Source organism: Copidosoma floridanum, unplaced genomic scaffold (genome assembly GCF_036245765.1).
Source record: "Copidosoma floridanum isolate Cflo_tuat_1 unplaced genomic scaffold, Cflo_Japanese_pri ptg000040l, whole genome shotgun sequence".
In the NCBI taxonomy this organism is placed as follows: Eukaryota; Metazoa; Arthropoda; class Insecta; order Hymenoptera; family Encyrtidae; genus Copidosoma; species Copidosoma floridanum.
The window spans coordinates 5,398,113-5,418,296 of NW_028321917.1; the positions used below are offsets into that span (position 1 = coordinate 5,398,113).

At 35.6% G+C, this 20,184-nt stretch overlaps 1 protein-coding gene across 1 annotated transcript in view; it reads right to left on the bottom strand.

Moving 5' to 3' along the window:
- The window catches only part of igl (IQ calmodulin-binding domain containing protein igloo), a 170,207-nt gene that overhangs the window by 116,722 nt on the left and 33,301 nt on the right, over positions 1 to 20,184 (bottom strand). The gene's annotated exons all lie outside the window — the stretch shown is intronic.

Consider the following 20,184-nt stretch of genomic DNA (forward strand, 5'->3'; position numbering starts at 1 on the left):
GTACGTAAGTTGGTTCAAACGTTTTGGTTTCCAACCCCCTTATGTACTTATTATTTTTTCTACTCAATAGGATTAACGCACCTTTTAATTCATTTTGATTTTGTAAAACAAGTAAAATTTATATACGATTCAATAATTCAATTGCAGAGCCTCAGTTTCTAACCATCACATAACAAAGAAAAAAACTCCAAGAATGTCCTTTTTTGGTTTTTTAAAATTGTTTGCGACTTTTCCTTGAATATGTGACACCGCAAAAATTACTGTTTTATTACATTTTTTAAGAGTTTTCCAAAATACCTAACGATCTTTACCTGCAACACGCAAACGCTTACTAAACGCGCCTATTGACGCAACTATTCTATATCTACGAATGATTTCAATCTAAAAAATCAACTTTTCATTCCCAAGCTATGATCGATATTTTCACTTTACTGCCGATGTATCTAGGATAAATAGGCCAACAAATTTGCACGACCTCACTCATTCAGTCTTCTGCATATTATGCTTCACAGCCCCGTACACAATGACGGTGGCGCGGTCAGAGTTAACAGCTCGCGCGTCACCTCTTTTTTTACATTTTGGCTCGAATCTTTGTCTTTTTAGACATTAATTTTTCATTTTGTTCTATCGCGATCATAAAAATTTGCTTAATATAGTAAAAATTAAATAAAATGGAAGACCGAAAGACGTTTGGTTAAGATGATTTGATTAACTTAAAATTGTTTCTCTAATAACACAAGGGCTATACATCGTTAGCGAACGTATATATTTGTGCCTAAGACTATTATTTTGACAAATATGACAACACTTTCAAAACCAGTGATTAGAATACGTACGTAAGTTGGTTCAAACGTTTTGGTTTCCATCCCTTTTATGTACTTATTATTTTTTCTACTCAATAGAATTAACGCACCTTTTAATTCATTTTGATTTTGTAAAACAAGTAAAATTTATATACGATTCAATAATTCAATTGCAGAGCCTCAGTTTCTAACCATCACATAACAAAGAAAAAAACTCCAAGAATGTCCTTTTTTGGTTTTTTAAAATTGTTTGCGACTTTTCCTTGAATATGTGACACCGCAAAAAATACTGTTTTATTACATTTTTTAAGAGTTTTCCAAAATACCTAACGATCTTTACCTGCAACACGCAAACGTTTACTAAACGCGCCTATTGACGCAACTATTCTATATCTACGAATGATTTCAATCTAAAAAATCAACTTTTCATTTCCAAGCTATGATCGATATTTTCACTTTACTGCCGATGTATCTAGGATAAATAGGCCAACAAATTTGCACGACCTCACTCATTCAGTCTTCTGCATATTATGCTTCACAGCCCCGTACACAATGATGGTGGCGCGGTCAGAGTTAACAGCTCGCGCGTCACCTCTTTTTTTACATTTTGGCTCGAATCTTTGTCTTTTTAGACATTAATTTTTCATTTTGTTCTATCGCGATCATAAAAATTTGCTTAATATAGTAAAAATTAAATAAAATGGAAGACCGAAAGACGTTTGGTTAAGATGATTTGATTAACTTAAAATTGTTTCTCTAATAACACAAGGGCTATACATCGTTAGCGAACGTATATATTTGTGCCTAAGACTATTATTTTGACAAATATGACAACACTTTCAAAACCAGTGATTAGAATACGTACGTAAGTTGGTTCAAACGTTTTGGTTTCCATCCCCTTTATGTACTTATTATTTTTTCTACTCAATAGAATTAACGCACCTTTTAATTCATTTTGATTTTGTAAAACAAGTAAAATTTATATACGATTCAATAATTCAATTGCAGAGCCTCAGTTTCTAACCATCACATAACAAAGAAAAAAACTCCAAGAATGTCCTTTTTTGGTTTTTTAAAATTGTTTGCGACTTTTCCTTGAATATGTGACACCGCAAAAAATACTGTTTTATTACATTTTTTAAGAGTTTTCCAAAATACCTAACGATCTTTACCTGCAACACGCAAACGTTTACTAAACGCGCCTATTGACGCAACTATTCCATATCTACGAATGATTTCAATCTAAAAAATCAACTTTTCGATTCCAAGCTATGATCGATATTTTCACTTTACTGCCGATGTATCTAGGATAAATAGGCCAACAAATTTGCACGACCTCACTCATTCAGTCTTCTGCATATTATGCTTTACAGCCCCGTACACAATGACGGTGGCGCGGTCAGAGTTAACAGCTCGCGCGTCACCTCCTTTTTTACATTTTGGCTCGAATCTTTGTCTTTTTAGACATTAATTTTTCATTTTGTTCTATCGCAATCATAAAAATTTGCTTAATATAGTAAAAATTGAATAAAATGGAAGATCAAAAGACGTTTGGTTCAGATGATTTAATTAACTTAGTATTGTTTCTCTAATAACACAAGGGCTATACATCGTTAGCGTACGTATATATTTGTGCCTAAGACTATTATTTTGACAAATATGACAACACTTTCAAAACCAGTGATTAGAATACGTACGTAAGTTGGTCCAAACGTTTTGGTTTTCAACCCCCTTATGTACTTATTATTTTTTCTACTCAATAGGATTAACGCACCTTTTAATTCATTTTGATTTTAAAAAACAAGTTAAATTTATATACGATTTAATAATTCAAATGCAGAGCCTCAGTTTCTAGCCATCACATAACAAAGAAAAAAACGCCAAGAATGTCCTTTTATGGTTTTTTAAAATTGTTTGCGACTTTTCCTTGAATATGTGACACCGCAAAAAATACTGTTTTATTACATTTTTTATGAGTTCTCCAAATTACCTAACGATCTTTACCTGCAACACGCAAACGTTTACTAAACGCGCCTATTGACGCAACTATTCTATATCTACGAATGATTTAAATCTAAAAAATCAACTTTTCATTTCCAAGCTATGATCGATATTTTCACTTTACTGCCGATGTATCTAGGATAAATAGGCCAACAAATTTGCACGACCTCACTCATTCAGTCTTCTGCATATTATGCTTCACGGCCCCGTACACAATGACGGTGGCGCGGTCAGAGTTAACAGCTCGCGCGTCACCTCTTTTTTTACATTTTGGCTCGAATCTTTGTCTTTTTAGACATTAATTTTTCATTTTGTTCTATCGCGATCATAAAAATTTGCTTAATATAGTAAAAATTAAATAAAATGGAAAACCGAAAGACGTTTGGTTCAGATGATTTGATTAACTTAGTATTGTTTCTCTAATAACACAAGGGCTATACATCGTTAGCGTACGTATATATTTGTGCCTGAGACTATTATTTTGACAAAAATGACAACACTTTTGAAACCAGTGATAAGAATACGTACGTAAGTTGGTTCAAACGTTTTTGTTTCTATCCCCTTTATGTACTTATTATTTTTTCTACCTAATAGGATTGACGCACCTTTTAATTCATTTTGATTTTGTAAAACAAGTAAAATTTATATACGATTTAATAATTTGATTGCAGAGCCTCAGTTTCCAACCATCACATAACAAAGAAAAAAACTCCAAGAATGTCCTTTTTTGGTTTTTTAAAATTGTTTGCGACTTTTCCTTGAATATGTGACACCGCAAAAAATACTGTTTTATTACATTTTTTAAGAGTTTTCCAAAATACCTAACGATCTTTACCTGCAACACGCAAACGTTTACTAAACGCGCCTATTGACGCAACTATTCTATATCTACGAATGATTTCAATCTAAAAAATCAACTTTTCATTTCCAAGCTATGATCGATATTTTCACTTTACTGCCGATGTATCTAGGATAAATAGGCCAACAAATTTGCACGACCTCACTCATTCAGTCTTCTGCATATTATGCTTCACAGCCCCGTACACAATGATGGTGGCGCGGTCAGAGTTAACAGCTCGCGCGTCACCTCTTTTTTTACATTTTGGCTCGAATCTTTGTCTTTTTAGACATTAATTTTTCATTTTGTTCTATCGCGATCATAAAAATTTGCTTAATATAGTAAAAATTAAATAAAATGGAAGACCGAAAGACGTTTGGTTAAGATGATTTGATTAACTTAAAATTGTTTCTCTAATAACACAAGGGCTATACATCGTTAGCGAACGTATATATTTGTGCCTAAGACTATTATTTTGACAAATATGACAACACTTTCAAAACCAGTGATTAGAATACGTACGTAAGTTGGTTCAAACGTTTTGGTTTCCATCCCCTTTATGTACTTATTATTTTTTCTACTCAATAGAATTAACGCACCTTTTAATTCATTTTGATTTTGTAAAACAAGTAAAATTTATATACGATTCAATAATTCAATTGCAGAGCCTCAGTTTCTAACCATCACATAACAAAGAAAAAAACTCCAAGAATGTCCTTTTTTGGTTTTTTAAAATTGTTTGCGACTTTTCCTTGAATATGTGACACCGCAAAAAATACTGTTTTATTACATTTTTTAAGAGTTTTCCAAAATACCTAACGATCTTTACCTGCAACACGCAAACGTTTACTAAACGCGCCTATTGACGCAACTATTCCATATCTACGAATGATTTCAATCTAAAAAATCAACTTTTCGATTCCAAGCTATGATCGATATTTTCACTTTACTGCCGATGTATCTAGGATAAATAGGCCAACAAATTTGCACGACCTCACTCATTCAGTCTTCTGCATATTATGCTTTACAGCCCCGTACACAATGACGGTGGCGCGGTCAGAGTTAACAGCTCGCGCGTCACCTCCTTTTTTACATTTTGGCTCGAATCTTTGTCTTTTTAGACATTAATTTTTCATTTTGTTCTATCGCAATCATAAAAATTTGCTTAATATAGTAAAAATTGAATAAAATGGAAGATCAAAAGACGTTTGGTTCAGATGATTTAATTAACTTAGTATTGTTTCTCTAATAACACAAGGGCTATACATCGTTAGCGTACGTATATATTTGTGCCTAAGACTATTATTTTGACAAATATGACAACACTTTCAAAACCAGTGATTAGAATACGTACGTAAGTTGGTCCAAACGTTTTGGTTTTCAACCCCCTTATGTACTTATTATTTTTTCTACTCAATAGGATTAACGCACCTTTTAATTCATTTTGATTTTAAAAAACAAGTTAAATTTATATACGATTTAATAATTCAAATGCAGAGCCTCAGTTTCTAGCCATCACATAACAAAGAAAAAAACGCCAAGAATGTCCTTTTATGGTTTTTTAAAATTGTTTGCGACTTTTCCTTGAATATGTGACACCGCAAAAAATACTGTTTTATTACATTTTTTATGAGTTCTCCAAATTACCTAACGATCTTTACCTGCAACACGCAAACGTTTACTAAACGCGCCTATTGACGCAACTATTCTATATCTACGAATGATTTAAATCTAAAAAATCAACTTTTCATTTCCAAGCTATGATCGATATTTTCACTTTACTGCCGATGTATCTAGGATAAATAGGCCAACAAATTTGCACGACCTCACTCATTCAGTCTTCTGCATATTATGCTTCACGGCCCCGTACACAATGACGGTGGCGCGGTCAGAGTTAACAGCTCGCGCGTCACCTCTTTTTTTACATTTTGGCTCGAATCTTTGTCTTTTTAGACATTAATTTTTCATTTTGTTCTATCGCGATCATAAAAATTTGCTTAATATAGTAAAAATTAAATAAAATGGAAAACCGAAAGACGTTTGGTTCAGATGATTTGATTAACTTAGTATTGTTTCTCTAATAACACAAGGGCTATACATCGTTAGCGTACGTATATATTTGTGCCTGAGACTATTATTTTGACAAAAATGACAACACTTTTGAAACCAGTGATAAGAATACGTACGTAAGTTGGTTCAAACGTTTTTGTTTCTATCCCCTTTATGTACTTATTATTTTTTCTACCTAATAGGATTGACGCACCTTTTAATTCATTTTGATTTTGTAAAACAAGTAAAATTTATATACGATTTAATAATTTGATTGCAGAGCCTCAGTTTCCAACCATCACATAACAAAGAAAAAAACTCCAAGAATGTCCTTTTTTGGTTTTTTAAAATTGTTTGCGACTTTTCCTTGAATATGTGACACCGCAAAAAATACTGTTTTATTAAATTTTTTAAGAGTTTTCCAAATTACCTAACGATCTTTACCTGCAACACGCAAACGTTTACTAAACGCGCCTATTGACGCAACTATTCTATATCTACGAATGATTTCAATCTAAAAAATCAACTTTTCATTTCCAAGCTATGATCGATATTTTCACTTTACTGCCGATGTATCTAGGATAAATAGGCCAACAAATTTGCACGACTTCACTCATTCAGTCTTCTGCATATTATGCTTCACAGCCCCGTACACAATGACGGTGGCGCGGTCAGAGTTAACAGCTCGCGCGTCACCTCTGTTTTTACATTTTGGCTCGAATCTTTGTCTTTTTAGACATTAATTTTTCATTTTGTTCTATCGCAATTATAAAAATTTGCTTAATATAGTAAAAATTAAATAAAATGGAAGACCGAAAGACGTTTGGTTCAGATGATTTGATTAACTTAGTATTGTTTCTCTAATAACACAAGGGCTATACATCGTTAGCGTACGTACATATTTGTGCCTGAGACTATTATTTTAACAAATATGACAACACTTTCAAAACCAGTGATTAGAATACGTACGAAAGTTTGTTCAAACGTTTTTGTTTCCATCACCTTTACGTACTTATTATTTTTTCTACTCAATAGGATTAACGCACCTTTTAATTCATTTTGATTTTGTAAAACAAGTAAAACTTATATACGATTCAATAATTAAATTGCAGAGCCTCAGTTTCTAACCATCACATAACAAAGAAAAAAACTCCAAGAATGTCCTTTTTTGGTTTTTAAAATTGTTTGCGACTTTTCCTTGAATATGTGACACCGCAAAAAATACTGTTTTATTAAATTTTTTAAGAGTTTTCCAAATTACCTAACGATCTTTACCTGCAACACGCAAACGTTTACTAAACGCGCCTATTGACGCATTTATTCCATATCTACGAATGATTTTAATCTAAAAAATCAACTTTTCATTTCCAAGCTATGATCGATATTTTCACTTTACTGCCGATGTATCTAGGATAAATAGGCCAACAAATTTGCACGACCTCACTCATTCAGTCTTCTGCATATTATGCTTCACAGCCCCGTACACAATGACGGTGGCGCGGTCAGAGTTAACAGCTCGCGCGTCACCTCTTTTATTACATTTTGGCTCGAATCTTTGTCTTTTTAGACATTAATTTTTCATTTTGTTCTATCGCGATCATAAAAATTTGCTTAATATAGTAAAAATTAAATAAAATGGAAGACCGAAAGACGTTTGGTTCAGATGATTTGATTAACTTAGTATTGTTTCTCTAATAACACAAGGGCTATACATCGTTAGCGTACGTATATATATTTGTGCCTAAGACTATTATTTTGACAAATATGACAACACTTTCAAAACCAGTGATTAGAATACGTACGTAAGTTGGTTCAAACGTTTTGGTTTCCAACCCCCTTATGTACTTATTATTTTTTCTACTCAATAGGATTAACGCACCTTTTAATTCATTTTGATTTTGTAAAACAAGTAAAATTTATATACGATTCAATAATTCAATTGCAGAGCCTCAGTTTCTAACCATCACATAACAAAGAAAAAAACTCCAAGAATGTCCTTTTTTGGTTTTTTAAAATTGTTTGCGACTTTTCCTTGAATATGTGACACCGCAAAAAATACTGTTTTATTACATTTTTTAAGAGTTTTCCAAAATACCTAACGATCTTTACCTGCAACACGCAAACGCTTACCAAACGCGCCTATTGACGCAACTATTCTATATCTACGAATGATTTCAATCTAAAAAATCAACTTTTCATTCCCAAGCTATGATCGATATTTTCACTTTACTGCCGATGTATCTAGGATAAATAGGCCAACAAATTTGCACGACCTCACTCATTCAGTCTTCTGCATATTATGCTTCACAGCCCCGTACACAATGACGGTGGCGCGGTCAGAGTTAACAGCTCGCGCGTCACCTCTTTTTTTACATTTTGGCTCGAATCTTTGTCTTTTTAGACATTAATTTTTCATTTTGTTCTATCGCGATCATAAAAATTTGCTTAATATAGTAAAAATTAAATAAAATGGAAGACCGAAAGACGTTTGGTTCAGATGATTTGATTAACTTAGTATTGTTTCTCTAATAACACAAGGGCTATACATCGTTAGCGTACGTACATATTTGTGCCTGAGACTATTATTTTAACAAATATGACAACACTTTCAAAACCAGTGATTAGAATACGTACGGAAGTTTGTTCAAACGTTTTTGTTTCCATCACCTTTACGTACTTATTATTTTTTCTACTCAATAGGATTAACGCACCTTTTAATTCATTTTGATTTTGTAAAACAAGTAAAACTTATATACGATTCAATAATTAAATTGCAGAGCCTCAGTTTCTAACCATCACATAACAAAGAAAAAAACTCCAAGAATGTCCTTTTTTGGTTTTTAAAATTGTTTGCGACTTTTCCTTGAATATGTGACACCGCAAAAAATACTGTTTTATTAAATTTTTTAAGAGTTTTCCAAATTACCTAACGATCTTTACCTGCAACACGCAAACGTTTACTAAACGCACCTATTGACGCATTTATTCCATATCTACGAATGATTTCAATCTAAAAAATCAACTTTTCATTTCCAAGCTATGATCGATATTTTCACTTTACTGCCGATGTATCTAGGATAAATAGGCCAACAAATTTGCACGACCTCACTCATTCAGTCTTCTGCATATTATGCTTCACAGCCCCGTACACAATGACGGTGGCGCGGTCAGAGTTAACAGCTCGCGCGTCACCTCTTTTATTACATTTTGGCTCGAATCTTTGTCTTTTTAGACATTAATTTTTCATTTTGTTTTATCGCGATCATAAAAATTTGCTTAATATAGTAAAAATTAAATAAAATGGAAGACCGAAAGACGTTTGGTTCAGATGATTTGATTAACTTAGTATTGTTTCTCTAATAACACAAGGGCTATACATCGTTAGCGTACGTATATATATTTGTGCCTAAGACTATTATTTTGACAAATATGACAACACTTTCAAAACCAGTGATTAGAATACGTACGTAAGTTGGTTCAAACGTTTTGGTTTCCAACCCCCTTATGTACTTATTATTTTTTCTACTCAATAGGATTAACGCACCTTTTAATTCATTTTGATTTTGTAAAACAAGTAAAATTTATATACGATTCAATAATTCAATTGCAGAGCCTCAGTTTCTAACCATCACATAACAAAGAAAAAAACTCCAAGAATGTCCTTTTTTGGTTTTTTAAAATTGTTTGCGACTTTTCCTTGAATATGTGACACCGCAAAAAATACTGTTTTATTACATTTTTTAAGAGTTTTCCAAAATACCTAACGATCTTTACCTGCAACACGCAAACGCTTACTAAACGCGCCTATTGACGCAACTATTCTATATCTACGAATGATTTCAATCTAAAAAATCAACTTTTCATTCCCAAGCTATGATCGATATTTTCACTTTACTGCCGATGTATCTAGGATAAATAGGCCAACAAATTTGCACGACCTCACTCATTCAGTCTTCTGCATATTATGCTTCACAGCCCCGTACACAATGACGGTGGCGCGGTCAGAGTTAACAGCTCGCGCGTCACCTCTTTTTTTACATTTTGGCTCGAATCTTTGTCTTTTTAGACATTAATTTTTCATTTTGTTCTATCGCGATCATAAAAATTTGCTTAATATAGTAAAAATTAAATAAAATGGAAGACCGAAAGACGTTTGGTTAAGATGATTTGATTAACTTAAAATTGTTTCTCTAATAACACAAGGGCTATACATCGTTAGCGAACGTATATATTTGTGCCTAAGACTATTATTTTGACAAATATGACAACACTTTCAAAACCAGTGATTAGAATACGTACGTAAGTTGGTTCAAACGTTTTGGTTTCCATCCCCTTTATGTACTTATTATTTTTTCTACTCAATAGAATTAACGCACCTTTTAATTCATTTTGATTTTGTAAAACAAGTAAAATTTATATACGATTCAATAATTCAATTGCAGAGCCTCAGTTTCTAACCATCACATAACAAAGAAAAAAACTCCAAGAATGTCCTTTTTTGGTTTTTTAAAATTGTTTGCGACTTTTCCTTGAATATGTGACACCGCAAAAAATACTGTTTTATTACATTTTTTAAGAGTTTTCCAAAATACCTAACGATCTTTACCTGCAACACGCAAACGTTTACTAAACGCGCCTATTGACGCAACTATTCTATATCTACGAATGATTTCAATCTAAAAAATCAACTTTTCATTTCCAAGCTATGATCGATATTTTCACTTTACTGCCGATGTATCTAGGATAAATAGGCCAACAAATTTGCACGACCTCACTCATTCAGTCTTCTGCATATTATGCTTCACAGCCCCGTACACAATGATGGTGGCGCGGTCAGAGTTAACAGCTCGCGCGTCACCTCTTTTTTTACATTTTGGCTCGAATCTTTGTCTTTTTAGACATTAATTTTTCATTTTGTTCTATCGCGATCATAAAAATTTGCTTAATATAGTAAAAATTAAATAAAATGGAAGACCGAAAGACGTTTGGTTAAGATGATTTGATTAACTTAAAATTGTTTCTCTAATAACACAAGGGCTATACATCGTTAGCGAACGTATATATTTGTGCCTAAGACTATTATTTTGACAAATATGACAACACTTTCAAAACCAGTGATTAGAATACGTACGTAAGTTGGTTCAAACGTTTTGGTTTCCATCCCCTTTATGTACTTATTATTTTTTCTACTCAATAGAATTAACGCACCTTTTAATTCATTTTGATTTTGTAAAACAAGTAAAATTTATATACGATTCAATAATTCAATTGCAGAGCCTCAGTTTCTAACCATCACATAACAAAGAAAAAAACTCCAAGAATGTCCTTTTTTGGTTTTTTAAAATTGTTTGCGACTTTTCCTTGAATATGTGACACCGCAAAAAATACTGTTTTATTACATTTTTTAAGAGTTTTCCAAAATACCTAACGATCTTTACCTGCAACACGCAAACGTTTACTAAACGCGCCTATTGACGCAACTATTCCATATCTACGAATGATTTCAATCTAAAAAATCAACTTTTCGATTCCAAGCTATGATCGATATTTTCACTTTACTGCCGATGTATCTAGGATAAATAGGCCAACAAATTTGCACGACTTCACTCATTCAGTCTTCTGCATATTATGCTTTACAGCCCCGTACACAATGACGGTGGCGCGGTCAGAGTTAACAGCTCGCGCGTCACCTCTTTTTTTACATTTTGGCTCGAATCTTTGTCTTTTTAGACATTAATTTTTCATTTTGTTCTATCGCGATCATAAAAATTTGCTTAATATAGTAAAAATTGAATAAAATGGAAGATCAAAAGACGTTTGGTTCAGATGATTTAATTAACTTAGTATTGTTTCTCTAATAACACAAGGGCTATACATCGTTAGCGTACGTATATATTTGTGCCTAAGACTATTATTTTGACAAATATGACAACACTTTCAAAACCAGTGATTAGAATACGTACGTAAGTTGGTCCAAACGTTTTGGTTTTCAACCCCCTTATGTACTTATTATTTTTTCTACTCAATAGGATTAACGCACCTTTTAATTCATTTTGATTTTAAAAAACAAGTTAAATTTATATACGATTTAATAATTCAAATGCAGAGCCTCAGTTTCTAGCCATCACATAACAAAGAAAAAAACGCCAAGAATGTCCTTTTATGGTTTTTTAAAATTGTTTGCGACTTTTCCTTGAATATGTGACACCGCAAAAAATACTGTTTTATTACATTTTTTATGAGTTCTCCAAATTACCTAACGATCTTTACCTGCAACACGCAAACGTTTACTAAACGCGCCTATTGACGCAACTATTCTATATCTACGAATGATTTAAATCTAAAAAATCAACTTTTCATTTCCAAGCTATGATCGATATTTTCACTTTACTGCCGATGTATCTAGGATAAATAGGCCAACAAATTTGCACGACCTCACTCATTCAGTCTTCTGCATATTATGCTTCACGGCCCCGTACACAATGACGGTGGCGCGGTCAGAGTTAACAGCTCGCGCGTCACCTCTTTTTTTACATTTTGGCTCGAATCTTTGTCTTTTTAGACATTAATTTTTCATTTTGTTCTATCGCGATCATAAAAATTTGCTTAATATAGTAAAAATTAAATAAAATGGAAAACCGAAAGACGTTTGGTTCAGATGATTTGATTAACTTAGTATTGTTTCTCTAATAACACAAGGGCTATACATCGTTAGCGTACGTATATATTTGTGCCTGAGACTATTATTTTGACAAAAATGACAACACTTTTGAAACCAGTGATAAGAATACGTACGTAAGTTGGTTCAAACGTTTTTGTTTCTATCCCCTTTATGTACTTATTATTTTTTCTACCTAATAGGATTGACGCACCTTTTAATTCATTTTGATTTTGTAAAACAAGTAAAATTTATATACGATTTAATAATTTGATTGCAGAGCCTCAGTTTCCAACCATCACATAACAAAGAAAAAAACTCCAAGAATGTCCTTTTTTGGTTTTTTAAAATTGTTTGCGACTTTTCCTTGAATATGTGACACCGCAAAAAATACTGTTTTATTACATTTTTTAAGAGTTTTCCAAAATACCTAACGATCTTTACCTGCAACACGCAAACGTTTACTAAACGCGCCTATTGACGCAACTATTCCATATCTACGAATGATTTCAATCTAAAAAATCAACTTTTCGATTCCAAGCTATGATCGATATTTTCACTTTACTGCCGATGTATCTAGGATAAATAGGCCAACAAATTTGCACGACCTCACTCATTCAGTCTTCTGCATATTATGCTTGACAGCCCCGTACACAATGACGGTGGCGCGGTCAGAGTTAACAGCTCGCGCGTCACCTCTTTTTTTACATTTTGGCTCGAATCTTTGTCTTTTTAGACATTAATTTTTCATTTTGTTTTATCGCGATCATAAAAATTTGTTAAATATTGTTACGTAGGATTCTAAAGGTTCGGGGTGCTTAATAACAACGCGGCAGTTAAACTCAATCAATCACTTTATTGCTATATTCCTTGAGGGAAGGCGCTTTGCGGTCCCGGGTGACTTATCGCGACTCACCTCCTTCTAGTCCCGACGTTCAAGAGCCCTGTGGCCACTGCTGCGGGCCTTTTTATGCTCTCTCTTCCCCCACTTGTGCTCCTTCCTAATACTAATAGCTGAAGCTCATCCCACGTAGTATGTTCCATACATACTGTACGTGACACGTCCGAGGCCGCTTCGTTTTCGCCCTCGACAACGTTCTTTTCTGTACCACCTCGGGAATGATTGTTTAATTAGTGTTTGTATCATGTTGTTCGTGTTGTAATGTATACTAATCATATAAGAGAAATTAATGAGGTGTTCCTATGAATATCCTCGTTAATTTTTTTTTTACAGGCTTTGATTAGTTTTGCGCAAGTTTATAATTGTGTTATTACATATATTGTTCGTGTTTGCGCTCTTCCCTCTTACATAATAAATTGATAAATATGCCCTTGTGGGTCTTACTTTCATTGATGATTATTCAACTACCATTTATTGCTTATCATCTAGTTTAATATTTACTTATTTACTTACATTTTTTTTTTTTTTTTTTTTTTTTTTTTTTTTTTTTTTTTTTTTTTTTTATAGTTTTTTCATACATGTTCATTTTCCTCCTCATGATTATTATTTTCCTTCTTTCGGTTTTATTTTACTTACAACTTTTGTTTTGTGTATTCATTTTCTTTTTTTTTTATTTCCTTTTTTTTTTCTTGTTATACTATATTCATTACATTTCACGCAGCGTCTTCCACACAACATGACAAAAATCTTTTTATTTTTTTATTTCATTATCATCATTATTACATACGTATTTTTTTTTTTTTTTTTTTACTAGACATCGTCAATGCTTAGGTATTAAGGCTCTACTTTTAACTTAGCTAAGGTTTGTTTGTTTTTTATGGTAACTGTTTGTTACTGCCCGTCGGTTGATCTTCTTGTCGCCGCTCACCCCGTACTTGGATAAGTATTGGCTGTAGTGCCATAGAATTCCCCGGATTTTCATTTCTTGCGACATTGTTTCTGGTTCTTCTTTCTGCAAACATTCTATATAAATTTAGTATAAGTGGGGCCCCCCATTTAAAAATATCGACCGATCCTGCAGCCGCCCCCAACGCTATTTCACCCCTAAAACATGAAATAGTTATCCTTTTTTCCCGTTCTCACTCCCATTTATCGTAATATCCTAGGTTCCTAGGTTACCCTTGATTAAGGAAAGAGAGAACAACTACGAGAGAGAGAGAAAAATTTTACCTTCCTTCTTATTTTATTTTTATTTCTTTATTTTTATTTTGTTTTAACGTTCTGTGTAAATACAAATGACCATGCCATACAATTCATAATACATATTTTCCTAATAATCATTAAATGCAATCTAGTATTAGGGCTTGACTGGTTATTACGGTAAGTAGCGAGTGTGGCTCCGTCTTTACATTCAGGGTATATCGTTGCATATAATATTAATGTTATACTTATGTACATCTATATTTGTTACACTACGTATGTGTATGCTATAAACATAAGGTACATAATAGTCTTATTCCTTAGGAATTTCTTTTTTTTGCTCAAAATTATGTTTTCTTTCCCACGTCGCGGGTTAGGTATATGCGTGTCTGTATGTTTACAGCGTTGTTTTCGCCGATTCTTGCGACATTTGTGTATGTATTTGTTTATTGTACCTTTGGAAGGTACCGCTTTGTATTACAGTCTGTCCCTATTTTGGTTGGGATGAGCCTGGAGGAGTAGATGATTTGATGATCGCGCCTTTCCGTAGTGAGCAGTATGTCATGTTGGGACCAATACTTCACTCATTTCCCCTAATTATACCTTATCTCCTTCCGTCTCTTTTTTTATTTCTTTCTTTTCATGTGACAGAATTCAAGGAGGGAATGTCAAAGGGATTCTGTTGGGTTTTCCTTTTCTCATTGCTGCTCTCCCGGCTGTGTACTCGCTGATTTTTTCCGGTACTCTTCCTTGTTGTTTCCACACAACGCAAAAAAAATTTTACTATGACTGGTGCAAGTGCGATTTTTGATATTTCCGTGCGGTTGCCCGAGTTTCTGAAGTTTAAGAAAAAATTTGTTTTAGTTGGGTACGCGGCTCGTTGTTGATCCGTACGCTTATTTCGGCGTACCGAAGCCTCTGTGTGAGCAAGGGTGGTCTCACAACGTGGCCCCTTGCCCTTGCGGTGGTACCCATACTGTAGAGGTGTTGAAACCTGTGAGGTTCGGTGCCCCTTAGGGGTACCGTTTCTCCTTGTTTTCCAGGACCACGAGGAAGCGGTGGCGTGCACGTCATTCGACGGCCGCGTGCTGAAGAAATACTGTCGAAGTCTTGAGTCCGGGGCGACTTATACTATTGTTATCGGGTGTACTTGCCACCGGGCCTTCATGGTGGTGGTAGTCGACGTGCAGTTCGACGCTGCTTCCTATCCTCTCGACAGCTGACCGATAATCCAGGTGCGCTATCAGTTGATTTACTTCTCGTCATAGTTGCCAGTTATATACTTTTGTAAAGAAAAATTACCTTAGGTGGACGGTCCAGTGGACGGTCTGTTCATCGCCAAGGACGTGACCGCCGATTCAGTGTTGTCTCATGACGACTGCGTGCGCCGTTCACGGGCGCTGTTATTATCCAGGAGTGACTATGGCGGGGGCAGGATAGTCCCTGACGGCGGGCGAAAGAAGGAGGGAGGAAGAGGGAAGAGGAAGATCTGTCCTAGTTCGCGAACTCGTGGCCCACGATAAAAGTGTGATAAAAAATTTTTTTTTTGCGGTTACCCCCCATTATTTCTATTCACCGTTCCTCCATGCTCCTCCCGGCCGTACAAATATGTAACTCAAAAAGGTTTTTTTTTTATACATATATATTTGCCTATATTCTGCATATGTCTCCTAAGTGTACACTTATGTGATAATTGTATTGACATGGTTTTAACGCTAGTTAGATAGAGCCACACGCACTTTTTACCCACCTCAATCATCGTTCATGTAAAGAGTAACAAAGAAAATAAAAATAGAATATCACTTTATTATACAAGTTATTTATTAATTCCCTCTCATTATTATGATTGTTATTATTATTCTTATATTGCATGTTTCTCTCTTCTCCTTAATTCCTCAGTCTGTGATAATTTTGAACGTAATATATTTCCCTTCGTTACGTGTCTTCTCCCGTATGCCTGTATTTAATGAATCTTCGCGGCGCGTCCGGGGGCCGCGAAAGAAAAGGAGTTCCCGAGAGAAGTGGTATTTATTTTTACGTCTATTTCTACCCCCTATTCGTCTATAATGCTATTATTCGCAAGTAACTATTGGGGTGGGGAGCAAGTTGCCGCTTGGTTCCTTTCACTTTTCTTCTTCTCCTCTTCTTATCATCTCATCCCTTGGACGCGGAGATTTCAATACACAAGCTTTTTTTATTTTGTCCACATGTGAGACCCGTATTTCGTCATTTCTCTGTAACTTCACATTATGGTTCCTGTAATCTATGCCGACTATTTCGTAAGGGCCCTCGTATTGGTTATCAAATTTCCCTTTAGATGGCTCTTTTAGTACATACACCATCTCACCTTCCATAAAAAAATTCGTGTTCAGCGCCCTATCATAATAGTACTTTGATCTGTATTTGTTCTGTGTTTGGGTCATTGCTGCCAACGATCGTAATTGCGCGAGTGTCCCCGTTATTTGCAGCAGTAACTCTGTATATGTTTGACCCACCTCTGGCCTCTTGAAGCTTGACGGGAGTTTTGCCTGTTGACCAAATATAAGCTCGTAGGGTGTGTAGCCTGTACTCTCGTGTTCCGACGTATTGTAAGCAAGCATACACAACGGCAATAGTTCGTCCCATTTTTCGGTCTCGCTAATGTAGGCTTTTAAGTATTCTGTTAAAACGTGGTGCATGCGTTCAATTGCCCCGTTGCTCTGAGGATGAAATGCCGTGCTCCCAAGTTTTTCAATTTTGAATAATCGCGTAAACTCGTCCATCGTTTTGTTCATAAAATGCGTTCCTCGGTCTGATAATAATTTTTCTGGCGCTCCAAAGTATGCTAAAAATTTATTCGTTAAGGCTCTTACCGTTTCTTCAGCTGTTGCTCTTTGTACCGGTATTAATACAATAAACTTGGTTAGCCAATCCTGTATTGACAGAATATGTGTATAGCCGTTTGTTGAAGGCTTATTAATTGGTCCGTAATAGTCAATCGAGATTTTTTCAAACGGTCTGCTGGGCGTATCTGTAACGAGCATAGCTTGCTTTGTTTTTACGCGCACTAGTTTCTTAGTCTGACATGATCTGCATCCAAGTATAAATTGCCTTACATCGGCCCTCATGTGCCTCCAATAATAGTTCCTTGCTATCTTATTGTAGGTTTTATTCATTCCTTTATGACCCCCGATTGTTGATTCGTGATACTCCTTAATAACCTTATATCTTTGATCCACTGGTGGTATAACTAAGGTGTTCATGTAAAAGGTCGCTGTGACCTTGAGGTTTTTGAAAGTTTCCTCAAATTGTTCCACGAAGTAGATCCATTGGCTCATGTTGAGTATTGCCAAGTCACGTATCACGCCTATAGACTTTATTTTATTTATCATTACTAGTGCCTTGAGTGACGTAATGCATTTCTTGATGTCCGATTTTAGCGCCGTATCTTCAAAATGTGATTTAATATACATTCGCATTACCGCGACCTTTCTCACATTTGCTCTCATGACGTCACCAACCATCTTTTTTTCATTATTTAGGGCTATTGGATCTATGTATCCGCGCTCATATAGGGCGTCTATTGTTTCCGTATCAGGCACACTTTCTGTTACCGTCGCGAATGCTAGGTTATCTAGATAATGAAATGGGTGATCCTTTGCTCGATGCATTCTTTGGAATGGCTGTATGTCTGTTTCTTTTCCCGGTAGCCACGGTGGTTTTTCATGTGGCAACCGTGTCCTGCATACTCTGTACTTTTTTAGCTGTGGGAGGTTTGATAATACTTTTTTTTGAAGGTCTGCTTCCTCTGGTTCGCTTTCCGACTCCAGTCTGGCCTTGTTTAAACCAGCCCCCTCATCACTCTCATTGTTTAGTAAGTCTGAACTACTTGAAGAGTCTGGGGGTGGTGGTGGATCAGGTGGGGGCGTGTCCCCATCTTCATAAACTTCCTCATCCATGGAGTCACTTTTATTACGCTCTATTTCTTTAACTCCTTCCTCTTTTCCTTTCCATGATTCGTTTACTTCACTTTTCCAATTTATATTGGCGCCCGATTCGTCACTAACCCGCGATTCCCTTTCCACCGGGCTTTGTTCCTCCTCGCTATGCCGGGATGCGGCAACGAGTGGCCTGAAGTGGTTGTTGAGGAGATGCAAGTGTACATATTCCTCATTGGCATTAATCGTGAAACTTTCGAAAATTTCACACTTTTTTCCCCTCTTAGTACCCTGTAGATGTATACAAATATTCTTCCTGAACTCTTGTGCGAACAACAATATGCAATCATCATTACCATATTCTGTATTGGACTGCAGGATTTTTCCTACCTCCTCCGGGTCAACACATATATTTTTCCACTTCGAACCTTGTAGTACATCTCGGAGTTCTCGCGCCGTCAATTGCAAGTCACAGGAAAAAATAAGAGAGTCGAATAAGCAATTACCTGGTATTTCTACCGGAAGTTCTTCAATGAGTTTTAAATTTTTATTCGACTCCATGCAGTTTTGTTCTAAATTCCGTTTGGCTACATTTCCGCCTCCTGTTTTACTTTCAAGCTTATTACCTTCATCGGTATAATCGTCCGTCACCCCTCTTATTCTTTCATTCCCCGATGGGTTTTCATTTATCTGTGGTGATTCACACGGGGTATCTTCCTCGCTCAAGAATTTCTCTCTATCCCCTGAGCCCGTTCTCTCCTTCGAGGGCTGTTGAGATATGTTTGTATCATTATCTGTACTTACCGTCGGATCGCTCAGAAGTCGATCGGTGATAGTATCGGATTCCCAAGCGTCTATTCTGATTCCCGGCTTGCCTTTAAAGTCTCGGCGCTTAACATCTAGTCTAACTTTCGCTTGGAAGTTATCTATTGAGTTATTAAGTGACGCTCCGAGCTTTTTGTTTACTTTCGTCCCTTTTTCTGGACTTTCTTTCGTCTGTGTACCCCGTCGTGATTCATTTATTTGCTTCTCGCTTACACTCTCACTAGACGGTCTGCTTTGTGCCCCTTCCTTCGGCGTCGGTCGGTCCCCTTCGACCGTATTCGGTATTTTCTGTTGCTGCTTGTTACTCTCTTGGAGCACACTTTGCGCGTGAGCTTGGGCCCATCGGTCATTCTCCTTCTCTCCTTTATTCGCATTTCTGCTTGAGATACCTGCATCCGAACTCATCATCTCGATGGTATCTATAGGGTCAAGCATTCTTTCTCTCTTTCCGATCAACTCTGTAACCAGGCCTTCCTGTGCCTGCTGGTGTCCCCCGTGCTTATCATTATTCGCATTTATGACTATGATCTCTGTACCTACAGTTTCTTCTTCCTCTTTACCTTTCTCATTCGCTAGGCTAGCTGCGGCTAGTTGGAATCCCCAATGTTTTACCGGCTCGGATTTTCCTTTTAAAGCCACCGGTGAGTCACAGTTCGCTATGATAATTTCCTTCGACACAGTTTCTATTTGCGGTGTTACTGAAAAATTTGGCGGGTGCCTATGCAGCGTATCCAATTGTCTTTTGCGATTTTTTCGTTGCACCTTCGGTTGTATTTCTAGTTCTAAATACGGTGTGCTTGTTATTCCCACCCCTTTTTTCAAATTTTCTTCTTTGCATATGTAAGCTAATTTATCCTCCGTCGGACCCTGTGATAGGATTTGTTCTTCGCCATTGTTTAAGGATCCTATTTGAATATTTTTCCCCTTATTCCCTTCTGCGATCTGTACTATCTGTTTACGCGGCCTGCCTCTTTTCCCTTGTTTCTTATGTG